This window comes from Pleurodeles waltl, chromosome 7 (genome assembly GCF_031143425.1).
Source record: "Pleurodeles waltl isolate 20211129_DDA chromosome 7, aPleWal1.hap1.20221129, whole genome shotgun sequence".
In the NCBI taxonomy this organism is placed as follows: domain Eukaryota; kingdom Metazoa; phylum Chordata; class Amphibia; order Caudata; family Salamandridae; genus Pleurodeles; species Pleurodeles waltl.
Genome location: NC_090446.1, coordinates 829,325,532 through 829,349,602, shown reverse-complemented (window position 1 = coordinate 829,349,602; position 24,071 = coordinate 829,325,532).

Sequence of the window (24,071 nt, the reverse complement as noted above, 5' to 3'; positions counted from 1 at the left end):
AGCAAGACTCACCAGCACCTGCTCTGTACAGATGCAGCATGCACCAATGATAGCCCACTGAAAAGAAAAAACATAATCAAAATATACTTGACAACACAATGCACATCGTCCACAAATCGAAAGAGAACATCACACAGAATAACATTTTCAACAAACTCATTCATGCATGGCAATGGTACTGTGAAGTAAACAGTACACAAAAGTTTCTCATAGCAAACAGAAGCCACTACACAAACTTCAGATCTATCAATGCCGAAACTGCAAGCAGGAGTCACAGCAAAGGAATCAATATTTGTGCACTAGAATAAAAAGGAGAAAGAAACATCATGATCACAAATGCGAATAATGCACCAGTCCGCAAACACAAAGATTGGGGGGCAGATGGACCTAAAAATATGGGAAAAACAGTCATCCCCTAAAGGGGAGCAACCGTTGCCCAAGGAGCCACTCCCCACAACAACAGCAGCAACATAGGAATAAAACATCCTTGGCGTCTAGTGGTTTCTGCACCCCTTGGAATCAGATGGACCTAAAAATAAAAAAATAAAAAAAGACCAATCTGTCCCCAAGGTGGGCAGATATGGCCAGAATTTGTACCCCCTAAAGAGAGCGACCCTTGTCCAAGGGGCGCACCCCAAAATAGCCAATATTAAAAATCCCTGGTGTCTAGTGATTCCTGCCACCCCTTGAGGGCAGATGGGCCTAAAAACTAAGAGGTTGATCTGCGCCCACGGAGGGAAGAATCAGGCAAAATAATTGGCCCTAAAGGGAACAACCCTTGCCCAAGGGGTTGCTCCTCAAAATCAGTAACATTTTGCATCCCTAGTGTATAGTGGTTTCTGTCCCCCCTTGGGGCAGATCAGTCTAAGAAATTTGCCTATCTGCCCCCAAGGGGGAGAAACAGGCAAAATATGTGCCCCCAATGGGGTGTCTCTTGCCCAAGGGGCTGCTCCCCAAACTGTAAAACCATACACAAACACAAAAAAACAAAACTCCCTGGTGGTCCAGTGGTATTCCTGCTGTACAATCACGCCCTGTGAGTGATCGTGCAGCAGGAATACATTTAAAAGAGACACAAGTGGAAAGGAAAAACTTGTTTCTTTAATGCTTTGAAACCCCCCACCCCTCCCAGGAGAACAAAACGTACCTGCTTCCCCTTCTGCACTGGAAGCAGATGGCTTCCAGTGCCACCAGTCTGCTCTGATGATGCCAGTGAGCGGGTGCACACTAATGTCATCGGATGACCGTGGGGGCTGTGGTGGGAGTGGAAGCTCTTCTGTTCCCATCCGTGGTGGGGAGTGCAGGGGGTCAGTCCACCGGTGGAGCGTGAGTACTTCCCCCGCAGGAGGATGTAAGGACGGCCAGGGGCTGTCCGATTCACCCACCCACTGCGACACTAGATGGCCACGGGCTTTCTGATGCACGGTAGGGGTTAATAGTCTTATTTCCCTAACCTCTATGTCAGTATTGGATTATTAAAAATCCAACCCCATTATCGGCTCTTCTTTATTCATACTTGAAAGAGAGGGTAAGTAACACCAATAATAATGCTTAAGTGGCTTCATATTAACATGAATAAGAGTTCACACAAACTTTCCTGGAGTACTTCTGGGGAGCTGGTACTGTTATAGATATCCATGCATTATCCCAGAACCTGTTTTGCATCTCTCAGAAGTTCACAAATCTAAACTAAAATGTAGGTGTGAATCTATAAGCACTGATTTTCCATTAGGGCCCACTGTATTTATCAGCAGAGCCACAAAAACAACATTAGAGCGTCTCAAAAGAGTACCATATCCAGCACAGATGTTGAACTCTCAACATGAAAATGGTTTTACTTATGGTTTTGAAATTTCAATGGCTTTTCAGGTTACGGCTGGAAATCTGCACCAGTTGCATTTTTCAAGTCGGAGCTGGAACACATTTGAGATTTATTACTATTTAAATGCATTTCATTGAGATATTAGAGTGGTGTGTCTTGTGACAGGCTTCTGCTGGCTCTTTTGCCCTCCATGACCCTGGCAGAAGGGCAAGAAATAGTTTGACTCTGAAAGAAAAGTGCAACATTTGAAATTGTTTTGTGGTTTGTACAGCTCTGCTTGCACTGTGCATCTGTTCTATGTAAAATTACTGTTCTTATGTTGTAAGATCATTTTGTGTTTTTTCACTTGTTTTTGCTTTGTTATGATAGCAACCTGTGGCTGAGTCCTTTCTTGTTCTTCTCTGAGATTGACAGGTTTGCTAAGCCATTATATGGCCACACCATTTCCAAGTTTCATACACACCTACTTTAACTCTTCTAACCAGGGTATCTAGGTAAACGGTCATTGCTGTGGTGACTTCCTTGTTATGGGACTTTTAGAGACTAGAATTTGCCTTGTGCTTAAAAACATGATCTAAACACACATACTTCCCATTAATGCCCTTCTCTTTTTCTTTCCATGTTTTTACATAAGGCCGTTCCAGAGGTTTAGTCAATAACCCACCCTAACCTACACACAGTAATATCTACCTCCTGGGCTGCCTGTCCCTGGGTAGAATCATGTGAGCATATACTATGCCTGGCTTTATAATGCAGTTTCCCATGGGATTCTCCACTGCCACTGGGTGGACTGCCTAGAGTTTATACTACAGCTGTTTGCTTGCTAACCATTCAACTAGTTGCTCCTCAGCTGGCTCTGCATAGTTTCCAGAGTTTATTCAGTGCCCGGGAGTACCAATTCCATTACTTAAGGTGGCACCTGTATCATTCCTGGATCGAATTCCTGTCCCATGTACACACCATCACTGTTTTGCATAATTTCCACTCCGTGGTATGTTTCATTGGAGATCTGGGCCACATTTACAATGTTATGGCACAGGGCAGGCGCAAGCCTTCTTGTTGCGCTGCCCTGCATCAAAACAAAAGGGCAAGAGTGTGCTGTATCGACAAGATAAAGTGGTATTCCTGTCCTTGTCTCCTGCACTGGTGCACACATTTCTGCCATTCTCCAATGCAGGCACACCTGTACCATGGAGCAAGGGTGTCTGCTTTCTGGGGAGGATGTTTTTTGTGCAGAAAGGGACACCTTCCTGCACAAAAACAATTACAAGAGGTGTTTTCAACTTTCTACATGCGCTGCAAACTGCAGCAAAAAATAGGAAAAAATTATGTTATTTCTCCCCATTGTGACACCCTTATGCCAACCCTGGGATGGCAAAGGCTTTTGATGCATTCTCATTTTGAAACCTTGTAAATCTGGGAAAGCGTCAAAGTTCATGCATTTTGCATTGAAACACCCACTACAATGCCCATGGTATGCCTCCCTGATGCAGAGTACACAGTGCAGCAACTTGCACTGCATTGCCTTACTCCATATCTACAAGGGCATGTAAAGCCATCCAAAGTGCCATTATGTGGCCTTGTAGATTTGGCCCTGCAGCCTCTGTCGCAAGTGCATCACAAAAAATGATGCATCATCAGCGCAGGCAGCTTGTAAATATGGCCTCTGTGAGGACCCTTCCCCCGTAGAAATTACTAGAATCCCATGGGCCAGATGTATCAAACATTTTTGCATTTGCAAACAGTGTGAATCGCAAAATTCAGCCGTTTGTGAATGCAAAAATGAATTTCAGGATTTATGAAAGGTATTGGCAGTGCAATTTCAAGGAATCGCTAAAATAGCGATTCCCTGAAATTGCGACTCCAGTTAGGGAATCGCAAATTGCGATTCTCTACATAGGAAATCGCAAATAGGGAATTCCTATTTGTGATTTCCAAAGCACATGTATCAAGCATTTCCTAAATCCGAATTGGGCATTTAGAAAATACAATTACCACCAAATCCAATTTGGTGGTAAGCATGTGCAATTTTTTTAAATGCTTTATAAATGCATTTTTAAAAACAACATGTAGGGCACACATGTTCAGCTGTCCACAAATATTTTTTTTGGGGTGCATCAAAGGGGGCCTTGGGCCCCCGCACCCTGGGGTTTGCATTACCTAATTTGCAAATTCCTAACAGGAATTCGCAAATTCAGAGATGAAAAACCATTCGCACCTATGAGCCTGCAGGCCCATAGGGGTCAATGGAGTCCCATTCCCTAATTGCGATTCGGTAATAGCGATTGTGATTTCATCACATTTTGCATTTCTTAAATACCGATTTCTTAAAATTTGCTATTTAAGAAATGCAAACTGGGACATTGATACATCTGGCCCTAAGTTCCTCTGTCATTTAGGTGTTTGTTGCATTGTACCCAATCATTCAAGCAGCTGTTCTACCATTCTTTGGTGGACGATCCCCAGAAAAGGTAATGTGCCTTGTTTGTTCAATAATGTCTCCCATTGATTGCTTCTCTGACGCTCGTGAGTAGATTAGCCAGATGATCTAATATAACTGGCATTTTAATGCCTATTCCCATGAGCATATTTAGTAACTGCTATACCTGCCTTAATGCTGTTTCCTATTTATTGTTTTATTGTTGTTACTGGAGGACCCTTTGAGCATTTACAATTGCTAGTTGTGTAATGCACATTACAGTAGGTTGCTCATCAGAGGCTCTTGTGTAGGCTTGAAAGCATATTCCATTACTTGTTGTATAATGACTTTTCAGTGAGTTACTCTGTGCCTACTCATGTGTGGACTACTGAGTATATATCGTATTCAATAGAAGCATTCATCACCAATTAAAACACATTCTAAACCTGCTTCTCCCAATGAATCGTATCCAAAGGTGTTTCAAGTGAATAATATCAATAGCACTAAAGGAAATGTTTTTATAGTAAACAGGATGCATCAATTTTCTGTCAACACAGAAAAAGTTACAATACAAACAATTATATGGTTCCCTTTCCTCCACCCCCCCAGATTTGACTACAATGTATTATTCCATTCTATAAATAACATGCCTGTCCTTTGAGGGTAAGAAGTACAGTGTCATACTTATATGTAAACTATAAAATGAACCTCTCGGAGCAAACACCCTTTAAAAGTGACATTGCATGTTTAAGCACTAATAACCACATTTTTCACAAGTACTGAGCCATATCTCATATGCTCCTATGACAAGTGTCTAAGGTCTATGAGGAGAACTCATCCTACACTACCTAAGAGAAAATTTTAAGGTGAGAATGCAAGGACACTACTTAAAAAGAGAGGGAACAAAAAAAACCTTTACACCCTGCAAGTTCAAACTCTCAATTTCCTGTCAAAGGTAAATAGTTTCACTTTTCAGGCTAATATGATACCATATCTCCCACTAACTCACATTCTCCATTTTTGCAATCCACTCATCTAAATTGGGAGTGACTGGGAATTTCCAGTTTCGTGGACAGCCCCTTGAAAGGGTGGAGGGCGTAACGTTTAAGGCTATGTGCTGCACCATGACAACTGTTCATCGTCAGTTTCTCTACCCCTTCCGTACTCACCTGTGGTTTGATGTCAATTGCTACGTCATCCTCTGTCTCTTCCGTGGTCTTCTCCCAACTGCTCGGTGTCCAAGTGTGGCTGGTCTCTCCTTCCCCCCTGGTCATCGGTTCTTCTGCTGCTGATCCCTGTGTCTGCTGACAATCTGCAAAATAGAAACAAAGGACATTTTTCAAGTGCCAATCTATGCATTCTGGCAACATTTAAGAGTTGTACAAAAATCCATGGAAATCCTTATCTGATGGAGTCTCGGTGAAAGAACTGGTGAAGTCAGCCATTTTTTTGTTGTTTCTTCTAAGAGGAAAGAAATACATACATTTATTTCCCAGCGGCATTTTAGCTAAAAGTGATGTAAGACTCGTATTAAGGTTATTATATTAGGATATGCATATGATATTGATAATTGAAGAGTGAGTCACAGCTAGAGCAGTACATAATTATGTGCAGTTATGATTTCAGGAGATAAAAAGTAATTTAAGCTTAGGATCCATTCTAAGAACATTGATTTACTGTCAAAAGGACTGATGTTTATTTATCTAGATTCATACAGCTTATTATTACCTATTAGATTAAAGGTCTTGAGTTCTGTCTTCTAGAGTTATTGCATAGCAAATCTCAGTCCACTGGAACCAGCACCTAAAAGGTAGAAAGGACATTATGCAATCAGACGTGAGTCAGATATAATAGGAAGGAATCAATGTATGAGTACTAAGGGTTGTTCTTATGCTTTGAGAAAACCGAAAAGCTAATTGACATTGCAAAGTTATCTGGTGTTGGTCCTGGTCAATATTCATCTCTTTGTCCCAGTGTGTCTGGCGTGACTACTCAGGTGTCCATTTGATTAATTGGGATGTTGGGAATTTCATTGTGTCCATTTAATTCCAGTAAAAAGTTATTGGTCTGACATTAAAATTGCAATTAAAACAAAATTATCTTCCTGCTGTTCTTCTAAGTTTGGATAGCCGATTAGTCCTAAAAAAAGCTTTCACGGAGAAGAAGGAAAGTCCTCTTGGAGTATTGTGCTAACCACCTCGAACATTCTTCCTCAAAATTCCTTTAGAGTGCCCCTGGGCCAGAGCGTATGAAACAAGTCCCCTTCCAGACCACACTTAGGACAAATCCCAGTGTCAAAAGGAGGAAAATTTTATTCAGTGACCAACGTGTTAAAAACTAGCCATCAAAGAACGCCCTTTGCTGAAAATTTGCCTCCCTAAATATGAATGATCGAAAACGAAATATCGCTTCCAGAGAAGTTAGTTCATGTAAACCTATCCCAATGTGATGTTTCCATTTTACTCTCATTAAACCTAGCATTTGTTTCTGAATTGGAGGAGAGCTCCTTATACCAGAAGCTGAAGGAGAGGTTAACACTGCCTCCCTAAATAATTTTTTCACCAGCCTTGTAGAGGATTGGATGTTCTCCTCAACGATATTGCATACGTTTGCTTTTATTTGGGTGTACACAGAATAAATATATTGTCTATATCTACTGTCTGAAAAGATTCAAAACTTTTTTCCTCAAAAAAATCCTTTATTTTTGTTATGTTTAGATCTGATCAAATCAGTATTGTCCCCTTGGTCACACAAACTGAGAGTAGCTGAAGGCAATTTCATCATTAATACTGGTTATGCCCTGTGTTACTGAAACCATCTGTTACAAGGCCAAAAAATAGTTCAATGTTTGGTACCTTACATTTTTGGGAGCTTTGGGAGAAATTGAACACCAGGGAAGCAATGTTATACTTCAACAACATCAGTGTCAGAACTGATTTATCAAAACTAGAGTTCCTAACAGTGAGGCAGCAGAGCAACAGCAGAGTCAAGGATGCCCAATGATGAAGCTGGAAGTCTGGCAATCCGAGCCTGCCATTCCTCTTGAACAATTGTAACAGTTTCAGCTTGACCCATGGGAGATTCTGATTCCACGCTAACAATGACAGAACCCACTTCAGCTTAGTGAAGAAAAAAGGTTCTAGTCTACAGATGACTGCAAAAAAAAGAACCAAAAACAAATGGCTATTCTTCCCATGATGAATATTGGAAGTCGACTCCAAATTCCCAAGAGGCTGGTTGCTTTCCTCTTAACTTGGATTTAATTATTACCAAAAAAAATCCCACTGATGTTTAGACAATTTTATCCTTAAATATATTTTGGGCCCATTCTTTAATTCTCTTCCAGAACTATCAGTTAGACTTCTGGGGAATATTAAAAAGTAAGCATTGCGTCTTTGCCTCATTTATTTTGTAGTCTCCTTGTGCAGTAGGGGTTAAAAACAATGCAATATCACCTGCATTTAGCTTTACTTTAGAGACTCCAGGCAAAGGAGTGAAAATATGGCTACTCTGACAAATGTGCTGTGCCAAAGGTGCAATTCAAAAATAAAACAATAGAGTGGGAGGGGTCAGCCATGTTGTGTGTCCTGCTGGGGAATTTTTAATAATCAGCTGAGGGGTAGCTACCTGGTACAGAGTGTGAATTGACCTTGTGAACTGTACTGGGATTTGAATTGTATCCAAAATTTGGAATAAACATTTACAGCTTGAAATGTCAAAAGACTTTTCGGCATACAGTAAAATGATGGTTGCTGATATAAAGTCAGCTATGACTATAGTGATACAGCAATGAATTGGGTATTTGCATAGAGGCTGTGGCCACTAATGAAAACAGTTTGGTCGATTGATATGAAGAGAGGGGCAAATTTGTTTAACCGTTTGGCTAAGGTCTTGTATAGCATATAATCTAAATTCAATAATGTAATTGGTCTATAAGACTTGGGCTCCATCTGTGGTTTCCCTTGGTTGAGTAATTTAATCAACACCCCTCTACGAAAGGATTACGGAACCTGACCACCACACAAAAGACTGATAAATAAAAATATCAAAGGCCTTGACAAGGAGATTAAAATTATTTTATAAAATTCAGAGTCAAAGCTGTCTGCCCAGGAGATGTCCTATAGAATGCCCTTTCTCTTTTTATGAAATAGGATTGGTTAAGACGATCACTGCTTCTGGTATCAGAAAGGGTAATTTAAGAAAATCATCAATCTTTTTTTCTAGAATAACACCATCCAAATTAGCTTCTCTTCCTGATGCAAGGTGGAATAAAAGTCATGAAATCACTGTTTACTTTAACCAATCTCTTTCATTATCACATTAGTCTGGGGGCTCATAATCCCCAGCACCAGATTCTGATTTTGCTTTACCTGAGATTACCAGGCCAAATAAACAGGCTACAAAGTCCCCTTCCATGTAGACCTCCCACTGAATGGTCTGATTGTGTATTGACCCCTCTTTGCAACTATAAATCCCTCACCTTTTCCTTTTTTTCTGCCATCTTGAGTCATAGGACGTTTTAGGGCAATCTGTGAGTGAAGCTTGAAAGGCTATGTCCACCTTCATCTGCAAGGAAATGATCTCTTCCCTATATTTCTTGGATAGGAATGTTTGAAGGGAAATAAAAAAAACCATTATTAGTGCACTTGAATGCCTCCCATACAATGGATACCATAGCTATCAATTCATTTTTCTCTAAAAGGGTTCTGAATCTATACCTTGACCAAATTCACCCAATCTTCTTCTAAAAGGATGGTCTTATCTATGATCGATCTAAAACTTTTGGTGGGTAATTCAAACTACAACTAAGAACTACTCCCAAGTGGTTAGTAAAACCACTGATATTGTGAGAGATTGCTGTAATAGGCAGGTAGCACGGTCCTAGTAGCATAACAGTCCTCAAGACAGCGTTGTCAGTGGATTGGGAGCTGCTGAGTAGCTGAATGTAGTGGCCACATAGGAACAGGTGTGGCCACGTAGAACCAGGAACAGGTGCTTTTCTGAATCCCTGCTACCCAAATCCGAGACTGTTGGGGTGCTTAGACTTAGACCTTTTAGATGACAACTGATCAGTCATTGGTTTTGGGTCTGTGTACTAATCAGCTGCTGACCGGACCACACAATGATTTGGGTCCATAACTTGGGCACGACATAGGCCAGCCATTTCCACTGTCTTTAAGGTGCAGCATGCAAATTTTAGCTGCCCATTCTGGGTGGGTACTGGCTTGGAGTAGAGAAACTGTGACCCCAAACTGATCCCCCCGTAGTATCTCCCTTGTCTCTAGGGGAGATCAGATCTGTCTGTGTGCTAGAGAAGACTGGCCTCCTGGCCGTCCAAACCGGTTAATAGGGACTCTTTAATCTCACTATCTTGAGAGCTCCCTGTGCTGCTCAACAGTGGCATGGAAAACCCAGTAAGCTCAAGCGATGTTTGGATGACTGTGTTTTTTTCAGTTTTTAGACTGGAATCTGCTATATTCTGAAGGAGGGTTAGCAGGAGCACCCAAAAGAACTTGGGTTGCCTGGCTCTTCAATTGCAATTCATTGGGGCTCCTGACAAATTAAAGTCCTGTCCTTTTTATGTGGAATTAATGCCGGTGGCTCTACTTGCTCTCTCCTCTACCTCTGCTCACTTGAGCCAAAAAGTCCAGGCGTGCATCATTGAGGCAGCTTTTTCCCCTGGAGGGAAAACCAGGTCTCTTCCCAACTTGTACCTGGCCACCACCCCCCCCCTTAAAGTTTTGGGGTTCCTCTCCCAGGGCTTCTGCTTCATTTACTAGACTTCTGATTCCATATTCACTATGTGGCCACTGCATTCAGCTACTTAACAACTACCACTGACATTTCTAGTGATTTCTGCTGAAAAACACTCCAATCTGAGCTCATACAGTTTAAATCCACCCTCTGCCTCTGTTCTCACTAAAACCCCTCAAACTTCCTTCTAGATCCAGGTCCAAGTCATCAAGCATGCCTCCTGCTGCTTGCAATCACATAATATGGGTTTTAGGCAGACAGAAACACCAAGGCCCATATTTATACTTTTTTAGCACCGCATTTGCGTAATTTTTTGACGCAAAAGTGGCGCAAAGCTGCAAAATACAATGTATTTTGCAAGTTTGCGCCGTTTTTGCGTCAAAAAGTGGCACAAATGCGACGCTAAGAAAGTATAAATATGGGCCCAACTGTCTGCTGCAAGGAGAACCTCTCTGCTGCCACCCACAAGGGCTCCTAGTATCAGGTTGTTTAAGTCGGTCTACTCCTCTTTCTGCAGCACCCTGCACTGACAACCAATTCCCACTGTGCAAATGTGGAGCAGCTAGCAATGGAGTAGGAGCTCACGAGCATCTGGAGAGGTTGCCAGCATTGTACAATCCGCTCACAGTCAGTTCCCTGCTGGCGGCAGCAATGATCCAAACAGTCTGAAAGTGTGCTTGGAAGGGCCTGTTAAAAACACTCAATTCCCTCTGCCTATATCCCTGAGAGGTGAGCAGACTATCCATCCATACTGTTCCACTGCAAATGGTGGTTGAGAACTGAGGCAAGCCCCCTTCCAGAGAAGAGACTCTTATACATAAGGAAACCTCCAGCAATATCATCAGCCTCTCAGCTCTGCGGCTCAGTAGTAAGTGGTAAGTCGTGGATCGTAGAAGGTCGATGAGCGGGTGGCCTGGACCTCTAGGAAGAATGATGCCTATGACCATGCTCCTCACTTCATGCCACCACAATCCTCTATCATACTATTCCTGAACACTTTAATATTTGCAGCCCTAACTTATGACAGCATGGTTTCAACAGTCTCTGCAATAGATGTATGTCACACACACTCCACACTCCACTCACGCAATCTCTACCTATTAATTCATAAGTACTTTAGCATTCTTATACACTGTACCCCTCTCCTATTTTCAGTTTATTTGCACACCTAGGTGCAACAACCAAAACACAAAACACAAAAGCCACCTCTCTGTTCTTGAAATATGACATTGAATCCTTAACCATAGGAGCCATTTGATGGACACACACTCTTCCAACAGTAACACTGCCACACCCTACATTATACAAGCTATCAGCAAATGCACTCAGCAATAAAAAATATGCTAAATTATCAGTCACAGTTCACAGGTGTTGAAGGAGGCAGGGCAGGGTGGCCCGTGCGGGGGGGAGCTGGAGGGTGGGGGGAAAGAAAAAAAAAAACATATATATATAAATTAATATATATATTTTTTTTTACTTACCTGTACGCACTACTATGCCGTGCCACATCCACTCCTCTACTGGCTGCAGCCACAGGCTCCCAGTCTGCCCTGGTGTCAATCTTGACGCTGCTCAAAGCAGCATCAGGATTGGCTGGGAGCGCCCAGCCAGGGTGCTCCCAGGGAGTCTAAGAGCCTGTGCAGGCTCTCTCCAGCCCAGCAACAGAGAGAGTCCTGTGCGCATGTGTGTTTGGCTGGCCCGAGACAACTGGCCAAACACACATACGCTCTGAGGGGGAGTGCTGGGCACTCCCCCTCAGTCTCGTCTCCCCAATAGCCCCACCTCTTTACAAGGAAACAATAACAAAGACTGGGCCTGATTTATACTTTTTCAGGCAAAACTGCGTTAGTGCAGTTTTGTGTGAAAAAGTATAGCGCCGGCTAGCACCATTCCCAGTCACCAGCCATATTTATGGAATGGTGCTAGCCACCGCTAATGCCCTACTAGCATCCTTGGAAAGGATGCTCACAGGGCGGGGAAGCATATGGGAAACCCAGGCTTGTGTGCCGAATTATGGAGCTACACTGTTTAGAGGCAGAGAAATTACTCTAAGCAGTGTAGCTCCATTTTCTGGCGCACAACCCCCATGGACATGGCTCCTGTCTTAGTAGAGACAGGACCCATGCCCACAACGCCAAGGCCATTGGGGCAAGCGCTGTGCAGGGGGCCCCATGTCAGGGCCCTGGAGGGGAGAAAAATAAAATTTAAAAAATATTTACCAGGACTTACCTGGGATGGGTCCTGCATCCTGTGGTGCCCCTCTGGTGTGAGTAGGGGTGGGTGGGGGAGTCCCTGGGGCCAGGGAAGGGCACCTGTGGGCACTTTCCATGGTCTCTGACCAGGGAAATATGCCTACAGGTCCCCTGATGCCTGCCCATACCCAGCCGTTAAATAATGGCACTAAGCAAGCTTAGCACCATTATTTAAGGTCCCCACCCCGTGCTGGATTTTAGCACTGGGGGATAAGTATAGCACAAAGGCCATATCGTCCTTTTCTGGACAGGAATGGCTACCTTGTATCTCATTGACGCAAGGTACTTTTTCACTTCCAGAAAATGACGTTAACTCCATAACTTTGGCGCTAGATGTGTATAAATATGGAGTTCTGTTTGCTCTGAATTAAATGACGCTAATTCAATGCAAACCGAGTATAACTATGGGCCACTGTTTGTTATTGTTTCCTTGTAAAGGTTTTGCAGCTGACGCTGCTAGCGTGGAGGGGTGGGCGACACTATGCCGCCCTCATGGAGGAGCTGACCCTGTAAATTATACATAGTCCACAGTTGAACATAGGGAAATACCACTGCATTTGTGCCTTGTTTACCCAATCTTTTCTCCAGAGGACTATTATTTATCCTCGATGACGAAAGCCCACATAGTCACCAATTTTGTGCATAATTTGTTTCCCGTCTCCTTCCCACCGTTGAATGGGATGTACACTTGCCCTGGTCATGAGTAAATGTCCAAACATTTCTATGGTGACTTTGTACTGGAGCTGAGTTTGTGATTACCTACAAATGTGTACACTGGGGTGTGCACAGACTCACAGGGCGTTCCTGCTACAGAAGTCCGATTGTCCACAGGCGGGAGTCGATTTCCACTCATGAACATATTTCTGTTAGTGCATCCGTTCGGTAATGTAAATTTAAACTTTGATTATTGCAAAAGTAGTTTTACGCTCAAAAAATGATCAGAAAGACGAACTTTCACGCGCAAACTGCTTTGTAATTCGAAACCTACTTGGCAAGTTCTTGTTTTGGTGCCCCCGAACTGGATTGTTGCAGATTATCAGTAAATATAGATTTTAAAGTATTGCCCACTATTATTATTAAAACGCAAAAGTTTCCATCATAAAACTTAGTTACGCATGTTTTTGCTTACGGATTAGAAAGCAACATGAGCGTAAATATTAGAAATAGATTAAAATTGCTGTTTTCGTGACAGTCTCGTGGGATGTGCTGCAGATTAAAGCTCATTTGTATCAAGTAGATTCCTATTTTTTGACATTAATAACAATGTTTTCTATCAGTGAATTATAAGTTTGCACAGGCTCGTAATTGAGGAAATAACAGCAAAGTAGATTTGCTGCTCCATCCATTGTATGAACTGGACAATGACTAACTACTAAATATTTATATTTAAGATTTATCTTCTTTTTTCCTAATCGCAAATAATTTCATCTATCACATGCTGTCAAAACTTTAACGACAAGAAGCTGCCAGCGACTACTGCTGAAAAAGAAATGATCTGCATGCGTGTGCAAGTTTAAGAGGATTGCCTGCAGCGTTGATTGATTATGAATATTCACAGCTTATCTTCCTGCTCTTTAAATGGCCTTGCTGTGGAACACAATCAGTTCCATGAAGCTTAAAGATTAAGCAGGACAAAACTGAGACATCTTTTGGGCACTGGGAAGTGTCTAATGGCGACCCATTTACTTTCCAATATGTTTCACTTCCCGGATATTATAGTTGTCAGTAATAAAACATTACCGAATGTTCCTTAGTGAACTGTCTCGATTGTGAGTTGTATTACTCTCGTTTTGTTTAATAGGCGTTCCTTGACATCTGGAGCAACTTTGAGACAATGCCGTCTGTTTTATTTATTAATTTGATTGCCGTTTTCTGTTTCTGGAGTGCTTTTTTGTAGCCGATTTTATCAATTCAAATCAAATCAAATCATTAACATTTATAAAGCGCGCTACTCACCCGTGTGGGTCTCAAGGCGCTAAGGGAAAAGCGGGGATTATCGCTGCTCGAACAGCCAGGTCTTTAGGAGTCTCCGGAAAGCGGAGTGGTCCTGAGGCTGGTGGGGAGGGAGTTCCAGGTCTTGGCCGCCAGGAAGGAGAAAGATCTCCCACCAGCCGTGGAGCGGCGGATGCGAGGGACAGCAGCGAGTGCGAGGCCAGGGGAGCGGGGGAGGCGGGTGGGGACGTAGAAGCTGAGGCGTCTGTTGAGGTATTCCGGTCCCTTGTCGTGGAGGGCTTTGTGTGTCAATTCGCTGCCTATATAGGACAATCGATGGACAGTAACCCAGTAGATGCAATAGGCAGGGACCAGAGCTTCATAAGCCAATGCACACTGAGGTTTTTCAGCATACCCCTCAATCTTTTGCACCTCCAGTATAGGTCGAGAGCAAGTGCCTTTGGGGGATGAATCCTTTGAAATAAATAGAAAGGGAATATTTTTGTAGTGTGATGGTGGTTTTCCAGGATGGGAATGCCATTAAAGTCTGTTGATAGCTTCCGTATGAGGGTGTCTTAAGAAGTATTCTTTCAGGACCCAGGGAGTGGATGATAATTCAGTTATCTGCCTTGTGACATCTGCCTGTACATTGACGTTTAGGAGTGCTCTCTGCACAGCATTACATTCACATATCCTGCTGGAGAAGGATCAGTGTTAGCTGCACATCTGATACCCTTTCATTGTGTTACCTTGTAACAGCGACTTACACTGTGCCCTGGTGACAAGTAAAATAACCTGCAAGTACTCTTGCTGACGTACAGACTGACGTTCTTGCCCACTAGTACTCGGTTCTAGTCCTTCTCCTCTGGATGTGATTTTTTTGGGGCTGTCTATTTCAGATTGTTTTTGTGCACAACTGGTGCAGCATCATTTGTCTTTTGTAATGTGTTACTTTGCTACTCATTGTCTACGGCTCACAGTCGGAAGTGAAGAGCCATAGACAGTGGCATATTGAAGGCCATTATCTGACTATGCACCTTGCAGCATTTTTCTGTTGCTTTGGTGAGCATATTTTCTTCAGCTTAGTACTCAATCTTGTCGGGAAGCATCCTTTACCATGCAGCCTTTACCACAGAATGCTTTTACCACACATAATTTACCACAAATACCTTTCCCACGCATGCCTTTGTTTAATTTAGAGTTTGAGATGGATATTGGTATACGAGGTAAGGGTATTTTTAGGGTTTAGTGGTGGACAAGGGTATTGGGGGATGAGGATAGTTTTTGGGTGTAGGGGTGGGTAGGGGAATAGTGTACTAGGGGTAAATGTAGGGGTTAGATGTGGAGAGAGTAGGGGGTAAGGGTATATGTTGGGTTTAGGGGTGGGTAGGGGTATGAATTGGTAAGGTTAGTTTTAGGGTCGGTAAGAGCATAGACTGGAAAGGGTAGTTATAATGTTTGGTGTGGGCAAGGATATAGGATGGAAAGAGATTTTTTTGAGTTTAGGGGTGGGTAGGGCTGTGTTGGGGTCAATAGTATTTTTATGGTTTAGAGTATAGGGTAGTAAGGGTGTTTTTAGGGTTTTGAGGTTGGTAGGTAGATTGGGTGGTAAGTGTATTTTTAAGGTTTTGAGGTAAATAGGGGCACAGGGTGTTATGGGTATTTTTAGGATTTAGGTATGCTTATTGGTATAGGGTGGTAACGGTAATTTAGAAAAAGGGGGTGTTAGGGGCTTTCCTGAGTAAAGAAAACAACATATAATTAATTTACACAGAAAAGTGGGTGGTCTCCCCTTAAAAAAAAGAAATAACTTAAAATTACATTAATAACTGATGCTTAAGCTCTCTGAAGTGTGTAAACTATTTTCTTTTTTTCAAGCAATATTGTGCACCTCGATGTTTCAATAAATTGTTCCTTTTCTTCCATTTGAGAACCCTAATTAACTGATTAGGATGCTGGAGGCTACGAAAAAAAAATCGTATGCCAGTACATATCTATAACATTCCCTATTGGGCGCCTCAAAATCATGTTTCTCCATAGATATGACTATGTACTTCAACAAAGCTGATCAGCACTTATGTGAATAATGATTTAACTACAAAATCCTTGATAGGTCCTGGTTAACTTATCATTTCATGGCCAAGTAGACATTTTGTTTAATGAATTATATTAAACTTTGATAGGCTGCTAATTTGGCTATTGTGTACAGGCAGAATAAGATTGTTTTCTCTGAAATGATCTTGCTCTTCCAAAGTCAGTCTGTGAGGGCCTCATTTACAAAGACTGTGGTGCAGGGAGGCACAGCAAGTGCCGTGCTGTGTTGCCCTGCGCCACAGAGAAAGGGCAGGAATGCACTGTATCTCCAAGATACTGCACATTTCTGTCCCCTCCCTTTGAGCTGGCTCTCAAGTTGCTGCCTAGCACCAGTGAAGGCACCCTTGCACTTTGGTGCAGGGATGCCTGCATTGTGGGATGATTGTTTTTGTGCAGGAAGGTACACCTTCCTGCACAGAAACAATCACACGAGGTGCTTTCCTCTCTCCACGTATGCTGCAGAATGCAGCACACATAGAAAGAGGAAAAAACGGGTGAGATATAAAGATACTTCTCCCTGTTGCATCATTCTTATGTCAACCCTGCAGTGGCGTAGGAATCTGACACATTACCAGACTTCAGGTTCCGTAGGTGTTGCATGGGAATACCCACAGCAACACTCATGGAATGGCACTTTCATGCATTGTTATGCACAAAAGGAGTTCATATTTACAAGGCCATCCAAAGCTATGCAAGGTGGTTTGCGCTCCCTTGTAAAGATGGGTTGGCGCACTGCACCACCGGAGCATCAAAACAAATTATGCTCCGGTGGCACAGTGTGCCGCTAGGACCTCGTAAATGAGTTCCTAGATGTCTTCTGATCATATAAATTCATTCTTACATCTTGGGATAGAGTCAGGATGTTACAGCTATAATCCTGTACCTAAACAGAGGATAACAAAGTGTTCTAAGGTGGTTTCTGCATGACCTATCTCATATTCGATCTACCTGGATCATCTGAAACAGGAAAGCTATGACAAGTCACAGTCTGTTATCCACAATCCTTGACAAATTGTTAACGTTCTTGTTTATCAAGAGAATCGCCTAAAGCTTGTAGATAGTATTGGGTCTGTGTATATCAGCCTATTGACATCTACGATTACTGCCTCAGAGGTTTCCCTCTGAAATTGTGGTCTAACATCTGGAGACTAGATGTGTGTTTAGACGTTCTGCATGAAATCTTGTACCAGCTTTATAGAGCTATCATTGTTCACAGGTGTATGAAGGAGAAAAAAGTTAGAAACTCTTTAGTGGTTGCCATTGGTTGAGTCACGACTCGACCTTGTGAATCTTTAGAGCTGGCTCTCTATTTCAGTCTTATAGCCAGTAAGTAGTCTGTTGGTTGTGGGAGAGTGATCTAAGGTAGGATCAATAGCTAGGGTCGAATAAATAGCAGTTGTCACTTTAGACTGTTCAGGCTCCAATTGTAGTTCTTCTAATATTTTACTAACTTGGAACCAGTTGGAGCATGTATATAGCTAATTATGTGTGTTTTGTAGTAAAATCATAAGACATTTGGGAGGGATTTATGAAAGAGCATTGCTACACTCACTTTCTTAATCCCTATCAATGGACGAGAGCTATGGCCTTGCACACCTGGGGCTGTATTACATAAAGTGCCTTGGGGTGCAATGGGCATTTTCACCTACTTTGAACGCCCTCAGGCACTTTGGTATAACAGAATGGGCCGTAGATGCTTGTGAGGCCCCTTCTGTAATACTGATGGAGCTTGCGCACATATAGCGGCAGCAATATCACTAGAGGGGGCTCCCTCATTTGCACGGGGTTGTGACCCCATGCAAAAGAAATCCTTTGCCTCTGCACCCATGCCATTTTCTTAGCTTGAGTGCAGAGGCAAGGTAGCTGCTAGGAGGTGCACTGACAGATGGCAGCCCCTAGAAGGGGGAAAAGTGGTCCCATGGACCCCTCAGACATCCCTTGAAAATGCATGCAGGTTGTTGCCTGCACAGTCAAGCACAGAGCGACTTTAAATCAGCAGCTCCCTTTTTCACATGAAGACTCTGCCCTGCAGCACGAGTAAACGGCTGCCCGTGGGCAGCACATTCATGCTAATATGGTACATTTTCCTTGTTTGCACTGGGCCCACTTTTTAAAAGGTGCATCCAGCGCAAACAAGGAAAATACACTTTCTCTTCCCCACCTCTCTTGATTTGATTGTATTTAGAATAGACTCATCTCTTGCAAAAGAGCATTTTATATTTTCTTATTGCAAGGAAAGAGTTTTTTTTAAATATTTGTTCGACTATTAACAGGAAACATATTAAGAGGTCATTCAAGGATGTTGAGAGCATGGTCAATGACTTAATCAATCAAATATTCTTTATTTGGATGGCGGTCATAAAAGATTAAAAAATACAAATATTTAAAAATATTGCTTAGGAAAATCTAAAAACAAATAAAAAAATAAAAAACAAAACTCCATCTTCCTACAAAACTCAATGAATAAGGGTTGATGAAATATATCTGGTATTGTTGATTATTACAGGAAAAAAATAAAGGTAACAAAAACTGTTTCCTAGGGACTGCATAAATGTGCTGAAATGTAATAAAATATATTATTGTTTACGAGGATTGATTGTCACAAGGGCAACAGAGCAATTTCTCACAGACCCATTCTCTGGGAAATATACTAATGCAGATAATGAATTAAGGGTCTGATCATGAATTAGGCATTGAGGTAATTGCTGCATGCAGGGGTAAATAGCACATGATAATAATGACTTGTATGGTCACAAGTTAAAAAGCATATGTGTTATTTAGCACGTGTCATTCATACAGTAGCTGGAAAACCTTGCTTGCAGGAGATAATAATATACGCCCAACAGCACCAATTATTAATGATGGACACTATCTTCATACAAGTGATTTTATGGACACATTTGCTTGTTGACACTTTTATTTGATGACACATATTTGTTGATGAAAAAAATGTACATGTGGATTCTTATAATGAAGAGTATTGTCATGGGTATTGAATATCAAAGTCCGTTCCTACAAATATTGTTTATATGTCATTATATTTTGTATTGACTTTTGAATATTGTGAACAGACTGATCAGAAATTCATGATAAAATATTCTTCATAGGATATGTTGTTTGTGTTTCTTTTATGAGCAACAGCCGTATAAAAGAGCAACATTGTTTTATAAAAGGATTTGTGAGTACATTTGGTGAGTCACTGTATAATTGCATAGCCTATATAAATACAAAATTAATCTATGTGTATGGGGTACTATTTTATGTATGTATTTACAGGACTCCGTCCCCTACCGGCTCAACTGGATCACCCTCTTTTTGTTGAAAAACAGTTTCTAAAAGTGTCCTTTTCAAACTTGTTATGATAAATCCGATTTTACAATTAAAGAGGCTTTATCATTACAAGTTTATCGATACCAAACATGAAATATCCTCCACCTCTTCTTTAGGAATTTCAACGTATTAAATATAATAAGAAATCCCTAATATTATCCTTTGGGAGGGGTAGGTCTCACAGTAGTGAAAAAATGGATTTGGGAGTTTTTCACAAATGGATTTGGGAGTTTTTCACTATTTGGACATGTAAAACTAAAATGTAAATGTCCTACCTTTCAATTACACAGCACCCTGCTCTATCGGCTACCTAGGAGTGACATATGTAATAAAAGGGGAGTTTAAACTTGGCAAGGAATTTCAAATGCCAAGTAGACATGGCCCAAGGGCACTTCCTTCAAGCTGCAATGGCAGGCCTGGGACATATTTTGAAGTGCTACTCATGTGGTTGGACAATAAGTAGCATAAATGCAGGCCAACTAGTAGCATTTAATTTACAAGCCCTGATATATGGTATACCACTCTACAATGGACTTACATGTAAATTCAAAATGCCAATCAGATACATGCCAATCAAACTATATTTTGGGGAATTAGCACAAACACTTTAGCACTGGTTAGCTGTGGTAAAGTGCACGGAGTCCTAATGCAAACAGAGCAAAATCCATATAGGTCGGAGGCAAGCAGTCACAAAGCTTGGAGGAACACCACCCTAAGGCTGACAGGTCTAACATATCACCTTTAAGCTGCTTTATATCACCCACAAAGCAGTACATTGAACAGGACCATTTTTCATCAGGAAAAAATCACCAAATACATACAACAAAGGAAACTCCACTCCAGATTGGCAGCCCGCCTCAACACTCAAGCATTCAAGAGAAAAAAGCATTGGTGGGACATCTGTCTCGGTTGAATCATTAGCACCAAACTTGCATGGGGAATAAATACTAATTCCACAATGTTCACTAAATAATATGTGTTAAATATCACTGATTATAAGTTTTTACCATGTACAGAGGAATCAGTATGTAGCATGTTTTAAATACAGAGCACAAAATGTGTGTTATTTAGCGCATGTGGTAAATACCGCAGCCGATAAGTAGCCCATCCACAGACCATCCGGTCTGGAAAGCTAATTTTCAGGCATTTGAAGTTCCTGGAGTGAGGAAATGAATCTCTAGTGAACAGAAACAGCTAATTCAACACACAAAAAGATCATAGGACACCTCCCTGTATGAGAGTGTACAGACACTCATTTTGTGTTGAAACAACATCTCGAAACAAGACAAACATAATCCACTGCCATCCTCTGATGCCACTCAGTCACCACAAACAGAAACCTGGCACCCTCTTCCATCATGAGCTCAGGTAGGAAAAAGAAGTACATGTTTATGGATCCTGAGAAGGAGGTGGTAAGACCCCATGGGCCGCATTTACAAGAATCTGATGCATTGGTTCCTATGCACAGGTTTTCTTGTGCTAACTTGCATCCCCCTAACAACACCATGGTAGCGCTGTATTTGTGATACAACGCTCCATTACGCACAGTGTCCACAGATGTGTCATAAATTCTGATGCATCTGAGGTGCTAAACTGACGCATTGCTGGACTAGCATCAAAAAAATGATGCTACTCCAGCAATGCCAGATGGCCCCCTTAAAAAAGAGTTAGTTTAATGCCTGCTCTGAGCAGGTGTTAAAAAAGTGATGCAGTGAAGGCACAGAACGATGCATTGAAATCTTGTAGATTTCACTGTGCCAGTTCTGTTTCGATTCTAACAGTGGACACATACCTTGCATACATTATACCTGGTGCAGGTATAGTGTGCACAAGGCTTACAAACTGGCGCAATTGTCACTTTGCCCAAATTTGTAAATGTGGTGCATTGTGGGGGACTCCTTTGTGCCACCGATGAATTAAACTGAGGCACAAGGGGCTTGTAAATATTCCCCCATGACTGTCTAATGTGCCACTTAAAGCTGAAGATGAAGATGCCAAAGAAATATACCTGTGTTGAAGGGGAGAATGGACACAATCTATACTGGGACAACATATCCACATTATTTTTTAGAGCATTTAATTCAGGTTCCACATCCTGGAGTTCTAGGTACCTGAATGTGTTTGTAAACATAAGCTCTAAGGCATGGTGATTGTGGTAGTTTGTACTCCACTTTAGCTCTACCTTAACCTGTGGGAAAGAACAAATATAACCATCTTTAACATGTCAGGAATGAAAGACACGAAATAAGGACATGAGATCAAAGCAATCAAGGATAAGAGAACTGAGAGTTAATGTGGTTGTTAAAAAGTTGGCTTGCTTGAGAATTATCAATAAGTTGGAAGAATGGTCTATGTAATTTGTTACACATACTAACTGTGAGCCATGTATGTGATTTTACTGGACACCAACAATCATAATGTATTGAAGTCTTGATGTTGAACGGTTGATGTGTCTGCACAGTAGAAAAAGGGTGATATGTCACCACAGTATTAATTTTGCTTCTTCTGAGGATCCAGACATTGTAGTAGTTGTCCAAAGTTCCTAACATAGCAGTTCAATACACACAGATCCATACAGCATTTGCACATTATTTGCACAGTATGCTTAATTTTAAGGATTCAGCACACTTGTTCCTGTCTATGTAAGGCCACCAGATGTACATGAGTGTAGTCAATTGGCTGTGGGATGTCAGGAAATCATGCTGTGGCATGTATTTTCACTTTGCTATCATTAACTACATGGGTCTCCAGGGAGAAAGGTATATGCTACTCACTCACACTCTGCAAGTCATCCATCACTTAACAAAGTATTTTGCTAAAGGTTAACTGAGAAATGATATACGATATGTTTTATGTGTGGTGCATGTTACAAAGAATTGTAGTGTTGCTAAAATTTTCAAGAAGGTTGAATGGCATTGATCCCTTTGTTAAGCTCCAGGGTATCCGTAACGATGAAATGTTTGTATGGTGTCCATTTTGACCCTGTATATCCTCTGGATCGCAAGGTCAATCATGTTTATTGGTTACAGCCTCTGTGGTCCATCCTGGCTCTCCTGTACCATTTGAAGTCATTGATTGGCAGCCTACTTTAAATCCTCATGCTGCATGGTTTGTTATGGCAGAACATGGATCTGCCATAGCATGATATCATGGCATTGCAATTCTGCAGCAATGATCGTATACTGTAGATTGGAAGTGTGAGCCGCTGCAATCAACCTCTGCGAGCTTCACCTGCCCATGGCTGCTTAAGTAGGTCTGGGCCTCTGTGCAGGTGTGTGTGAAATTACTATGTTTTTGTCCACTTTTGTTTTGTCCTTAGTTTTTTGTATTGTTTTACAGCTTTTCATTCATTCTCTTCACTTTCTTTTGACCTGACTGGAGGTATTTTAAGGTGACATTTTCCAGTGGTTCTTGATGACGTATCATACTGGTAATTGGGTATTAATGTTGCTTGAAATAAGATTTTACCATAAAAAAAAAAAAACAAGAGACATCTAGCAGAACAGAAAACAATTTGTTTAATCAAACATTACGGCTGGGAGAGCAGCTACAAAATCGGGATGGAGGACTGTCTCTCGAAGTACATCAGTTCAGAACAAATTTGACCACAAAACTAGAATGAGTGAACAGCTTTCATGGAGTCATGAACACAAATTCCAGAGAGAGAATGTAGGTGGACCTTGACCTGGTGTGTCCACAAATGTGATCCAGGGAATTCTTGTCCAGATGCCCAGCCTTAGGGTCGCTTGGTTACCTTCTGTGCTGTGTGTGTTGCATCCCGATTCGTTTGGTGTACCTGACTACATGTAGAGTCTACCTTTATAGTGTTTTTGAATGTCATTGTCCCTCTCGCAATGTGTGCTTTATTGGGGCAAGTCTCCTGAGACTATTGTAGTGTCGCTTCCTAATCTAAGTTGTCCTATGTGCATGTTTGGCTGTTGGCTAAATGTTATACTACCTGTGTCCTGTCAGCCATTAACCTTCAAGTCTGGGTCGCAGAGTGTGCCAGAGTAAATATTTTGTGCTGGAGCTAGAGATAGAGGACAACAATCAGCTGGACCAGAATTCAGTGGAGAATCTGGGCCTACCTGTGGGACAGAGGTGTGCTGCTTTACTCTTCAGAATATCAAAACTATGCACTTCAGGATATTTTAAGGCACAATGTAAAGCAATCACTCTCAAACACCTTCGTAAGTAGAATAATCAAGTTTATTTAAGGGGCAAGTTCTCAGCTAGCAAAACTAAACCACACTAATATATATATATATACATCAGGAGAATAACATGAGAATAATAATAAAGATATAAGCACTCTGTGAATAATTGCAAGAGTAAGTGCATATAATACGAGCACACACAATATACCTCAATGCTCAATAGCATGAAAATGACTGCAAGAGTAAGTGCATATTACGCGCGCACACACAATATACTTCAATGCTCAATAGCACGAAAATGACTGCAAGAA